A 12,024-nucleotide genomic window follows, 5' to 3' on the forward strand; every position below is an offset into this window, starting at 1 on the left:
GCCACCATGCTGTCCTTCTTTGATATTACTAACCTACCTCATTCAAATTATGATTCATGGTTTAACCTAATATTTAGTGATAATGCATTGCATTTGATATCTGGCACTGTTTGCATCATCTGTTTACTGTGTCGTTATATCACAGTTAGGTCCTCAGAATTATTACAATATTGTTTGCAAAGTTGGACAACACTCCTATCAATAATTCCAAATCATTGATACACACTGTAGACAGATATCATCTCAAAATAGATCACTGTGGCATAATTTTGACCACTTTGAGAAAAAGGTCATAACTCCCATTCTTTGTCTCTTCCCTTCTAGCGATTTCCTTATCCCATTTGTAACATTCCCTGTTACCATATCCCTTAATCTTCTCCAGTAATCTACTGTCCTTGTTCTGCCTTTCTGTAAGTCTATGTACACCATATCCATTGCAATTCCTATTCACCATATCTATGTTCTCCTCACAGACACTTATCAAGCATGGTCCTTGCTTTGAAACAATATTGATTCTTCCTAAGTATTTATTAAATTATTGTTCGCTTTTTTTTTGAAAATAGATAATACATTGGACATATTTTGGATACCAGATTGGTTGAAATCCTGTAAGCAGTTATAACTGGATCTGATCTGGAGGGACTACATCGCAAGTGATTCTTTTACTGTGTGATACCTGACTGCTTTAAATATAAGGTAAAAGTGAGGACTGCAGATGCTGAGTTGAGAGTGTGTTGCTGGGAAAGCACAGCAGGTCAGGCAGCATCCGAGGAGCAGGAGAATTGACATTTCAAGCAAAAGCCCTTCATCAGGAATGATGAAGAACTCTTGCCCAAAACATCGATTCTTCTGCTCCTCGGATGCTGACTGCTTTAAATATTAGCACAACAGTATTTATTTTAATGTGCTCTGTCTGACACAAGTAGGATTGGCTGTGGTCTGAAAATAGTTTCATTTCTGATCCAATTACACTGGTGCTCCAGTTGACACTGTATTGGATATGATACTAAACTGACAGGCGGATCCACCCACTTGATTCAGGTGCGAGGTTACCTGTAAAATACAAACTGGGGGGGGGTTCTATTCAAATCCTGATTGCAATATCAAGGTACAAGAGTACAGTGCACACCTTTTTACTATGTACTAAATGGCCTAATCACCAGCTAGGACCAGAGTCTGGGGTTTTTGAAAAGATTTGTAGCTCGGGTTATGGGTGATTCATCGATTCATTTGCTGAGCTGCTGTGTTTTTTTTTACAGCCATTTCGTCGCCTCACTAGGTGACATCATCAGTGTATCTTCTACAAAGTGTTGGCGATCTCAAGAAATGACCCAGGTAATGTTAAGCTTTCTCAATGCTCTTCTAGGTACACAAAATGCTCCTGTCCCTTCTGCCCATTCCAAAGAAGAGGTACAGATGATTTCCTGCCCACCTCTTTTCAAAGGATCTCAGTGATGCAGCCACTTAGTGCTATTGGATTTCTAGCAATGTGTCTCAACATGGCTCTTGCTTCAAAATGGCCCCACAGCTTATCCAGCCGATTATTCAAATATCTTTCAAATTGGTCTCGATGTTCTTGATGTAAGTCGTATGCTGGTCTGCCTGTTTTGTGGTGGACAGCATGTCGTTTGCAAAATATGAAATTTATACCCTCTCTCTCTATACAACTCCATAGAATCCCGCAGAGTGGAAACAGGCCCTTCGGCCCACCAAGTCCACCAGGACCTTCTGAAGAGTAACCCACCCAGATCCATTCCCCTACCCTATTATCCTACATTTACCCCTGACTAATGCACCTAACCTACCCATCCCTCAACACTTCGGGCAATTTAGCATGGCCAAAGTGCACACCTTTGGACTGTGGGAGGTCTAACCCACACAGATACAGGGAAAATGCACAAACTCCACAAAATCACCTGAGGCTGGAATCAAACGCAGGCGCTGTGAGGCAGCAGTGCTAACCACTGAGCAACCATGCTGTTGTCTATATTATATTAGATTAGATTACATTAGATTAGATTACATTACAGTGTGGAAACAGGCCCTTCGGCCCGACAAGTCCACACCGACCCGCCGAAGCGAAACCCACCCATACCCCTATATTTACCCCTTACCTAACACTACGGGCAATTTAGCATGGCCAATTCACCTGACCTGCACATCTTTGGACTGTGGGAGGAAACCGGAGCACCCGGAGGAAACCCACGCAGACACGGGGAGAATGTGCAAACTCCACACAGTCAGTCGCCTGAGGCAGGAATTGAACCCGGGTCTCCGGCGCTGTGAGGCAGCAGTGCTAACCACTGTGCCACCGTGTCGCCCACTATGAAGTCATTTTCTATGAGAGCTAACTATTCTGTTGCTTTCTCCTGCTGAAAGATTTCCTGAAGAAGGGCTTATGCCCGAAACGTCGATTCTCCTGTTCCCTGGATGCTGCCTGACCTGCTGCGCTTTTCCAGCAGCACATTTTCAGCTCTGATCTCCAGCATCTGCAGCCCTCACTTTCTCCTGCTGAAAGATTGTCAGCCACAGTCATCCATTCAGGCTTTTAAAATCCTAGTGCCAGTGCTGCACTAACATTTCCAAATATGTACATGGGCTTTCCTCTGAGAAAGTGCGATGTCACATACTTGTGAGGCAAGTTATAGGTCATGGAATAAAAGGGGCAGTACCAATATGGAGATATAACTGGCTGAGAGACAGGAAACATAGTAATGGTTGATGAATATTTTTCAGGATGGAGGAAAGCTTGCAGTGGAGTTCCCCAGGAGTCAGTAATTAGACCATTGCTTTTCCTGATATATATCAATGTTCTAGATCTTGGTGTGAAGGGGACAATATCAAAGTATGTGGATGACACAAAACTTGGGAGATTTGCAAATTGAGAAGGACAGTGAACAACTTCAGAAGGACATGATCACTTTGTTGGAGTGGATGAATAGGTGACAGATCAAGTTGAATGTTGAGAAGCGAGAAGTGATGAGAGAAAGTATAAAATAAAGGGTACAATTCTACAGGATGTGTAGGAGCAGAACAACCTGAGTCTATATGTACACAAGTTATTAAAGGTCGCAGGACAGACAGAAAGCATGGTTCAAAAGGCATACAGTATTCTAAACTTCATAAGTAGTGGTATGGAGTAAAAGAAGAAGAAGATTATGATAAGTTTATATTAGACATTGTTTAGACCTCAGCTGAAGTATTGTGTGCACTACACTATAGAAAGAACGTGAACTCATTGAAAAGGGCGAAGAATAGGTTTACAAGATCGGTTCCTGGAATGAGACACTTCATTCACATTTCATAGAATCCCTACATTGTGGAATCAGGCCATTTGGCCCATCGGGTCCAAACCAACCCTCTGAAGAGCATACCCTATCTATCCCGATAAGACAGCCTTTCCCACGGCTAGCCTGCCTTTTCCTGGACACAATGGGCAACTTAGCTTGGCTAATCTACCCTAACCTGCACATCTTTGGACTGTGGGAGGAAACCAGAGCACCCAGGGGAAACCCACGTGGACATGGAGAGAACATGGGAACTCACGCAGACCCTTCCAAGGGCAGACTCGGAAACCAGGCCCTGGCGCTGTGAGGCAGCAGTGCGAACTACTGTGCCACCCGTGCTGTCCCATTTTTATGGGGAAAGGCTGGAGAGGTTATGGCTGTTTTTCTTTGAGAGGAGAAAGCTAATTGAACTTTCCAGAATCATGAGGGGTCTAGATGGAGTGGAGAGGGAGACACGTTCTTGCTTGTAAACAAACTATGTACTAGACTATTCACTTTTAAAGTGTTCTGCAGAAGAAACAAATGTGTGGTAAGGAAAGAATGATCTCATACGCAGGGGTCTGGAATGAGCTGCCTGGAAATGTTGTGGAGGCAGGTGCAATCGAGGCAGACAAGAAGGCGTTAGATGATTATATGAATGGAAACAATGCATAGGGTTATGGGGAAAAGGCAGGAGTCGCACTGAGTTATTGCCAATGCATCATTACAATAGCTCAAGCTCTGTGCATGAATACATAGCTCACTGACCATTTAGATATCCCTCAGCATGAAACTGCAGTGTTTCTTGTTATTGTGTCCCTAATGAGGGCTTACCAGACCTTAACAAGCAATTTTCAAAACAGGCAGAAAATTCCCAATTGTACTTTTTACCGAATTTTATGCCCTTTTATCATACTCCTCGATGTTTTTTACCTTCTCACATCTGTTGGAAAATGCATCACTGTGGTGGTTTTAGGTGAAAACACCAGCTTGAGACCAGGATGGCATGGGGACATCAGATGGAAGTTACATTTTACATACAGGCCAACAAATGATGGCTATGTTTTAATGTCAACAAAGTACTAGCAGGAGGGTGAGTTCTCCACTGATGTTACAGGTTAGAAATATACTTTAAAAAGCTTAGTTCCCTTTGGTTACAACAATAGAAATAAACATATACATTTATATAGCATCTTTTATGAGCTCATAGCAACCTGAAACACTTTGTTTCCAATTAAGTATGTTTTGAAGTGTTGTGACTGTTACAGTGTGAGGAACATAACAGCTACAGCAAAGTCCCAAAGTAAGGACAACAGTATCTGTTTAATTTTGTGACCAAGGCATCAGGGAGAACTCCACTGCTCTTTCTGCAGGAAGTTTGTAGGGTCTCCTGCATCTAATTAGGAGGCTAGATTTTGCCTGTAAAGCAGGACGCCATTCACTTTAGGAGTGCACAGGAGTATCAGTTCTGGAGTGAGTCTGTGAACACACAATCTCCTGGATTTAGGAACAAGAATACTGCCACAATCACAGGCTTAAGGATAAACTGGCAAAAGAATTACAAATAATACTTCAGTTCAATTTGATTAACTTAAGCTTATATACTAACATTTTTTAATACACCTGTGGGATATGAGTTTTGCTGGCCAACATTTACTGCCCTAGTTACCCCTGTGGAGGGTGGTGAGCTGCCTTCTTGACATGGATTTGCAGCTGTACAAGCCAGATAGAAATGCCCCTCAATTGAATGCTTCAAAGGAATTAAAAAGAATACAGTCATATCTGATAAAACAGCCAGGACCCAGTGTTTACAGACTGCCGACAGGGCAGAGGCAGTGTAAGTAAGCCTTCTGGAATTGTAGCTCCTGGCAGCATGCACTTGCTGACAAAACTCAGCTGTGAGTCAAGTCTTAAATCAGCTTTTGACAAGATAATGACGGATAAAGCAACAGTAATTGTACTGTTTTTCCACAGCCAGGCATGTGTTTAGAAAGGCTGCTATAACCCAGTCTTTCAGGTTGTAAGAGTGAGTTACAACTGCGATCATTCTAGGTGTCTTTAATTGAGTGAATCCAGTCAGAATTATCCACTAATTCACTTCACAATTTCCTGCATTGCCATTTTCAGCCTTGCCTGGAACTAAGGATGTTTTTGATCCCAACAATCTAATTTCAGAAGAGTTTACTCATGCATGTGACAGTAACTGGTGTCATCATGTCGGATTATCTGATATAACTGATGTTACTTTGTGGAATTTCACAGTTTGCAGCCAAAATAGCAACGGACAATAGTTTAAACCATAGTAACCAACTGAACTGTAGGTGGGTTGTGTTGTAGCATGCTTGAATGTGCAGGTAATTCCGTTGCATAGTTAGTGTACATTGAAGCAAAACTTAAAACTGCTTTTAGCTAAAATCTGAACCGTTTTGTCACTGTTGCTTCTTGACTGCAGATTTGACAGAAGGTTAAAAGATTTCAGGCAATTGTCAAGACTGTAATCTGTTCCTTGTAATTTAAAGGAGAGCATAGAATCAGAGGGTGAGAAATTATGTGTGCTTGTGACTATTTTGTGGGCACCATGATTCTGCTTAAAGTTATGGAATGCGGCTTGTATTCCATATGTATAGTGGTGTAGTATATTGCATTGGGTGACAGCTTTAGCACACATGCTGTATAAACTCTGAACTATGCAGAGCGGACAGATCATTCTGTCAATCAGTTTGCCGATTACCTTCATTTTGTCCTCTGCTCCACATAATAGCCAACACTTTGATTTTGACACTGTCAGTATTGTGGTCATATTAACACCAGGTTTCTGAGTTCTTCTTCCTTTGAAAGCAACAATGGGGCTGAACGAAGAAGCTGTGCAGTCTAACGTGCAGCATGTTTACATCTGATTTTTCATAACCTCTGATCTTTCTTTCCCTGACAGATTCCCACTATCACTAGGAGAAGACAATTTATGTTTCCCAATGGGAGTAATGCGAATTAAGGACCTCCACTACCTGATCAGATAGACTCTCTACATACTGCGCTATAACAGCTAAAATAAAACAAGAGATTTAATTCACCAATTCGCTTTACCAAGGAAATTCCCACCTGCCATTCAGAATGGCTTTTTTAAAAGAAAGAAAAGAGATGAAGATGAAGCTAGTCCAATAGGCCCAGGGCACGAGCATTGTTCTTCCTAGTGATCTATATACAGCTTGCTTGTTTACATGCCCTCCCTGCACAGTTACTATGAACAGCAGCATTTAAATGGTGAACAGGTTGCCAGCCCAATCCAGACATGTGCGTCTACCCTGAGAATTTCACGTGGAAGGCTTTTTTAAAATGACTTAAATGGAATGAGATTCTTGGGTATTTACAGAAAGAACATAATGAAAGAAAAGTCAGCTCATCTATCTCTGTTTACGTGTTTCAGTTCACAGTGGCTAATACCTTAATCTTCCCATTTTTCATGGTACCTTGTTTCACATTTTCCAGCCAGCAGCTGTTTGGGTACAGCTTATGCAGAATTTGCTTCTATCTAAGGCCACAAAATTACTCTTCCACCTGGCTGGGAGCAGAAAGAAATGGCAAGAGACTCACTGAGATGTCAGCAAAATCCAACTAGTCCACTAATATCCTTCACTAACGTCTTGACAATACTATCCATCTGGTCTCCATGTGAATCAGCTTCACATTGCATGGTTTGCCCTTAATACCCTCTAAACTGGCATAACAAACAATGATTTTTGAGAACGATCACGAGAATGATGTACTATTGCCTTTTTGGGCAACTGGGGATGGCTAAATAAATGCAACCTTAGAGCAGAGCAGCTATCCAACCCTCACAAGACAACCAATACATAATAAAGAACAGCTGGATGAGAATCCACTCAAACCTTCGTATTTGCTCAGCAAGTTGTGACTGCTGTTGGTTTGAACTGAGCTATCTATTCTGTCTTCTACAGCTTACATGGAATTTATAGAAGAGGCATATACCATTTAGTTTAAATGGCCTGTGTCATTGTTCATGGTTCCTTCAAATGTGGTGGTGTTCCACCATGACCTTATCAGTAAGTCCATCCATTCCTTTCTTCCTCTTAAACTTCTCTCGTTTCTCCTTGACTCTCTAGCATCTCAATTAAAGAAGGAATTTACATAGCTGTGAGGCTGGTGAGGAGCTTTTTCACATATGATTGTAATTCTTACTCTTTACTGCACTGTTATCACAAAGAAATACACAGGCACAGAAATGAAATTTGTGGTCATCGTCCACTCTTCCCCAGGTTTGAAAGCCACAATTCATCGCTGCCCGCAAGAAACATGGTCCTTTCTTCAATATTACCGAAACAAAACTCTTACATCATCGCACACCTGCTGCATTAATGTTGAAAAAGAGACTTTAGAATATGATAAGCACTTGGGCAGTATGGGTCAAGTGGTCTCTTTCTGTGCCGTAATTGTTTCTGTGGTTTCCCTGACCTTGACAATCACCTGATTGAAAAGGCCACCATTCCTGAGGTGATCCAACAAGTTGGTGGTGCCTGTGCCCGAAACGTCGAATCTCCTGTTCCCTGGATGCTGCCTGACCTGCTGTGCTGTTCCAGCAATAAAGTTTCAACTTTGATCTCCAGCATCTGCAGACCTCACTTTCTCCTCGAAGGTGCCAGTTCAGCCTTGCACAAAATAATGGCAGTGAGTGTTTGACAATAAAGGCAGCAGAGGTCTTAGTGTGCAGAACATGATACATTTCTGCTGGCAGTGAGACCTGAAGTTTCAAAAATTCTTGCACGGACGGGCATCATTAATTAGGCTTTTCCTAATATCCCTTGAGAAGGTGGCAGTGAACTGCCTTTTAAACACCTGTAGTCTGTTAGAACTGGCGTTCCAGGATTTTGGTGAAAGAGAAGACTGCAGATGCTGGAGATCAGAGTCAAGATTAGAGTGATGCAGGTCAGGCAGCATCCAAGGAGCAGGAAAATTGACGTTTCGGGCAGGAGCCCTCCATCAGGAATCCTTCCTCCAGGATTTTGACCAAGTGACAATGAAGGAATGGTGAGATAGTTCCAAGTTAGGATGGTGTGTGGCTTGGAGGGGCACTTGCTGCTGGTGGTGTTGCCTATGCATTTTCTGCCTTGTCTTTCCTGGTATTATACGTCAAAGGAATCTTGTGATGAGTTACTGAGGTGCATTTTGTTAAGAATACACACTGCACCAATGTTTGTTGGCAGGAGACAGAGTTGTTGTTTATTGTAACAGTGGGTAAATGCATTCCCAGTCAAGTGTGCTAATTTGTTCTGAATGGTGTCAAGCTTCTTGAATGTTGTTGGAACTGCACCCATCCAGGCAAGTGGGGAATACCCCAGCACATTTCTGACGTCTGCCTTGTAGCTGGTGGACAGGCTTTCAGGACTCAAGAGGCTAGTTACTTGTCATGTAACTCCCAACTTCTGACCTGTTCTTGTAGAGACATTACTTATATAGCTGGTGTAGTTCAGTTTCTGATCAGTGGAACTCCATGGGCGTTGATACTGTAGGCTTCAATGTTAGTAATGCTATTGAATGTTATGGATTTGGATTCTCTCTTGTCTGAGGAGGCATAAATGGAGTTGAATATCAGGGAATCTTTAGTGAACACCACCTTTTCTGTCATTATGGTGGAAGGAGGGTTTTGATGAATCAGAAGAAGGTAACATCCTGAGGAACTCCTGCAGAGATGTCCTTGGAACGGGGTGACTGACCTCCAACAACCACAACTATTTTACTTTGTGCTATGAATGACTCCAGTCAGTGGAGTGTCTTCCCACTAACTCCAATTCTTCCAGGGTTGCTTGATGCTACGCCTGGACAAATGCTGCCTTGATGTCAAGGCAGTCACTGATTTTACCTCTCTATCAATGTCACATACCTGTGTGAATAAAATGCCACTACCAATCACTCTATTGGATCTATAGCTTTTAATGGAAGAACTGAAAAATAAATACTATAGTATCTTACTTAAAACTAGGTCTACCACCATGGCAGGATTCCCCTGCAAATACAACTTTGCTGGGCTAGCCATTGTGTCTGTATGGTTATAAACCACAGGTCATGTTCTCCCAACTCTGAAATGTTCAATATTACTAGGCAGGAGAAAAGCCTTCAAAATCACTCTTACATTCTCCTTGATGTGTGATACCATAGCCATTAATGACTAGGTAAGGATTGCTTCCCATTGTCCACTGGGGTGGGCATCTTGCCCATTAATCTGCACCAGGTTTTTGAATCCCAAGCTCTTCATAATGAGGCATAGCCATGGCAGAGAAGGTAAGAAAAAGAAGCAAATCCTGTACTTCCAGTCACACCACCTCACTGACTTGCTGCCTCCTGTATCCGGGGGCTTATTGAATAGAAGCTAGCCTCTTCAGTCACGTGAAGGTCCATGGCAGACACTCCCTACCCTGAGGAATTCTATCCAAAAGAAAACAGATAGCCAATATAGGATCATCTACAATGTAGCATAAGCACATGGAGCTTCATTAGCAACCAAAACAGAAGTTACTGGTAAAGCTCAGTAGGTCTGGCAGCATCTGTGGAGAGAAATCAGAGTTAATGTTTCGGGTCTGGTGACCCTTCCTCGGAACTGGTTCTGAGGAAGGGTCACCAGACCCGAAACATTTGATTTCTCTCCACAGATGCTGCCAGACCTGCTGAGCTTTTCCAGCATCTTCTGTTTTGGTTTTTGATTTACTGCATCCACAGTTCTTTTGGTTCTTATTCGAGCTTCATTAGCATATTGTCATCTAAAATATTCCATCATGTCTACAGTTCAGGGTATTGGCCCACTTTAAGACTAATAGTAACCTTAAATATCTCTTTGTTATGTGACAATTCGCAGGGAATGAAACATAATGACTGCTAGTACAATTGTATTGGAATAAATCTCTCAAGAATTCATACCATTTATATCATATACAATATGTGCAGCCCAATAAGCTTATTATTTGTGTGCCAGGATTATGCAAGGTCAAAATTTTAAAATAAGTATATGATGTCTTTTTGCAATATACTTTCAAAGAGAATTCTCAAAAATCCATTACTGATAAGCAGACTTATTTCAGAATTTCTTTCAAACATTTGAGACATTTAGCAAGAAATAGCCCTCCCCCTATTTGTATTAACAGTTATCAGAACATCTCTAAGTATTTCACAGTCAACGAATAATTTCTCAGGTACAACCACCGCTGTCAGGTAAGCTCACCAATTTATTTAATTTATGGTATGTTGACATTTTCTTTTGGAAGCGTTGTTAATAAGAAAGGTCATAAGAAATAGGAAATAAGCTGTTTGTCCTTTTGAGCCTGGTCTGCCATTCAATAGGACCATGGCTGATCCGATATTCCTCATATCCACTTTCCTGCGTTTCTCTGTCACCATTGATTCCCTGAATAATCAAAATATTAGTTCAGGCACATGGACAACTTTCTGCTCTTCTTCACAAAATGAATATAACCCTCAGATAACTCTCTATTCCCTTTGTTCTGCTCTCTGGTCAGTACTAACATTTATTATCCCAATACTGGTTTATTTTCCTTCAGCTGTATTGAACCTCAGTGCTTGAATTCCCTCTCCAACTCTCTCAGCCCTATTGTCTCTCCTGTCCTTTTGATAAAGTAACTTATATTTATGAATTCCTCTAACATCTCAAGGCAGTTCGTAGTGTCATTTAAAAGCATGTAATGACACTGATCCACAGAAGGTGATACAAGGGCAGATAGCAAAACCCTTAGCTAAAGGGATAGGTTTTAGAGTCTTAAAGAAGGAAACACAAGTAAGGAAGCAAAGGGATTTAGGGAAAGAATTCTAAAGATTCTACTTCCTGAGCAGATAAGGCACAGCAGAGCAATGAAAATGGGGGTCAATTTTAGGATATCTAGAAGGGTTTCAGAGTTAGAGAAGATTACAGAGATATGAAGTGGCAAAGTTGTTGGGGGGAGTTTTTAAAAATGATGAGAATTTTAAAAATCAAGGTATTGTTTTTAACTGGGAGCCCTTGGGCACAGGGGTGATGGATGAAATTGCATTTGGAGTGAGTTAGGGCAGGAGCAGCAGCTTGACTTTAATTTTACAAAAAATGGAACGTGGGAGGTCAGCCAGCAGTGCATTAGAATGCTTATGTCCGGAGGTAACAAAGACATGATTCATGACATTAGCTGCAGAAGAGCTGAGGCGAAGGTAGGTCCTGTTACAGATTTTGAAATAGGTGGTCTTGGTGCTGATGAGGGAGTGTGGTTGATGTAACACTGACGATGCCAATATTCTGCTTCAGCCTTAGATTGAAGACATGATGCTAACCTGGTGCTCTGTACTCAAACATAACAACATCACTGCAGATCCAAGAAAAAGAAATGGAGGGACTAATATTTTTAGATGGACTCACATTTTCAGGAATGTGATGAATAGAAAGGCACAGATTTCCAACATTTCCAGTAATTCCTTTTGCCACGTGAAAGAAGATTCTCCTGAGCTATCATTGTGATACATCTTGCACCAAATCTGCAGTTTTGATTTAGCTGAGAAATCTTTTCCATTGGCTTCAAGGCTTGCAGTCAGTTTGCTATGTATTCTGTCAGAAACTTTGTTCCCACCACTGTTATATGTCTCAGAATCAGCGTTAATAAGGCAGAAGAAAATGATTTGGTTGGAAAAGCGCAATGTAAAACATTGTGGGTTACTTTTGAGGGTCTAGTTGTTTTTTTGTCCATGTAGGATACAGATGAATATCATGTTT

General features: G+C 41.6%; 1 long non-coding RNA gene across 1 annotated transcript; it reads left to right on the forward strand.

Annotated features, from left to right (window-relative positions):
* Window positions 1–561: 561 nt before the first annotated feature.
* On the forward strand, window positions 562–11,674 carry LOC148141793 (uncharacterized). The gene is made up of 3 exons (XR_015752447.1): window positions 562–696; window positions 1,260–1,335; window positions 11,563–11,674. It is a non-coding gene; the product is annotated as an uncharacterized LOC148141793 (long non-coding RNA).
* The last annotated feature ends 350 nt before the right edge of the window (window positions 11,675–12,024 follow it).

The sequence above is a fragment of the Chiloscyllium plagiosum genome, unplaced genomic scaffold (genome assembly GCF_037043375.1).
Source record: "Chiloscyllium plagiosum isolate Xiang-an unplaced genomic scaffold, Cpla_swu_hap1 HiC_scaffold_32, whole genome shotgun sequence".
Classification (NCBI taxonomy): Eukaryota; Metazoa; Chordata; class Chondrichthyes; order Orectolobiformes; family Hemiscylliidae; genus Chiloscyllium; species Chiloscyllium plagiosum.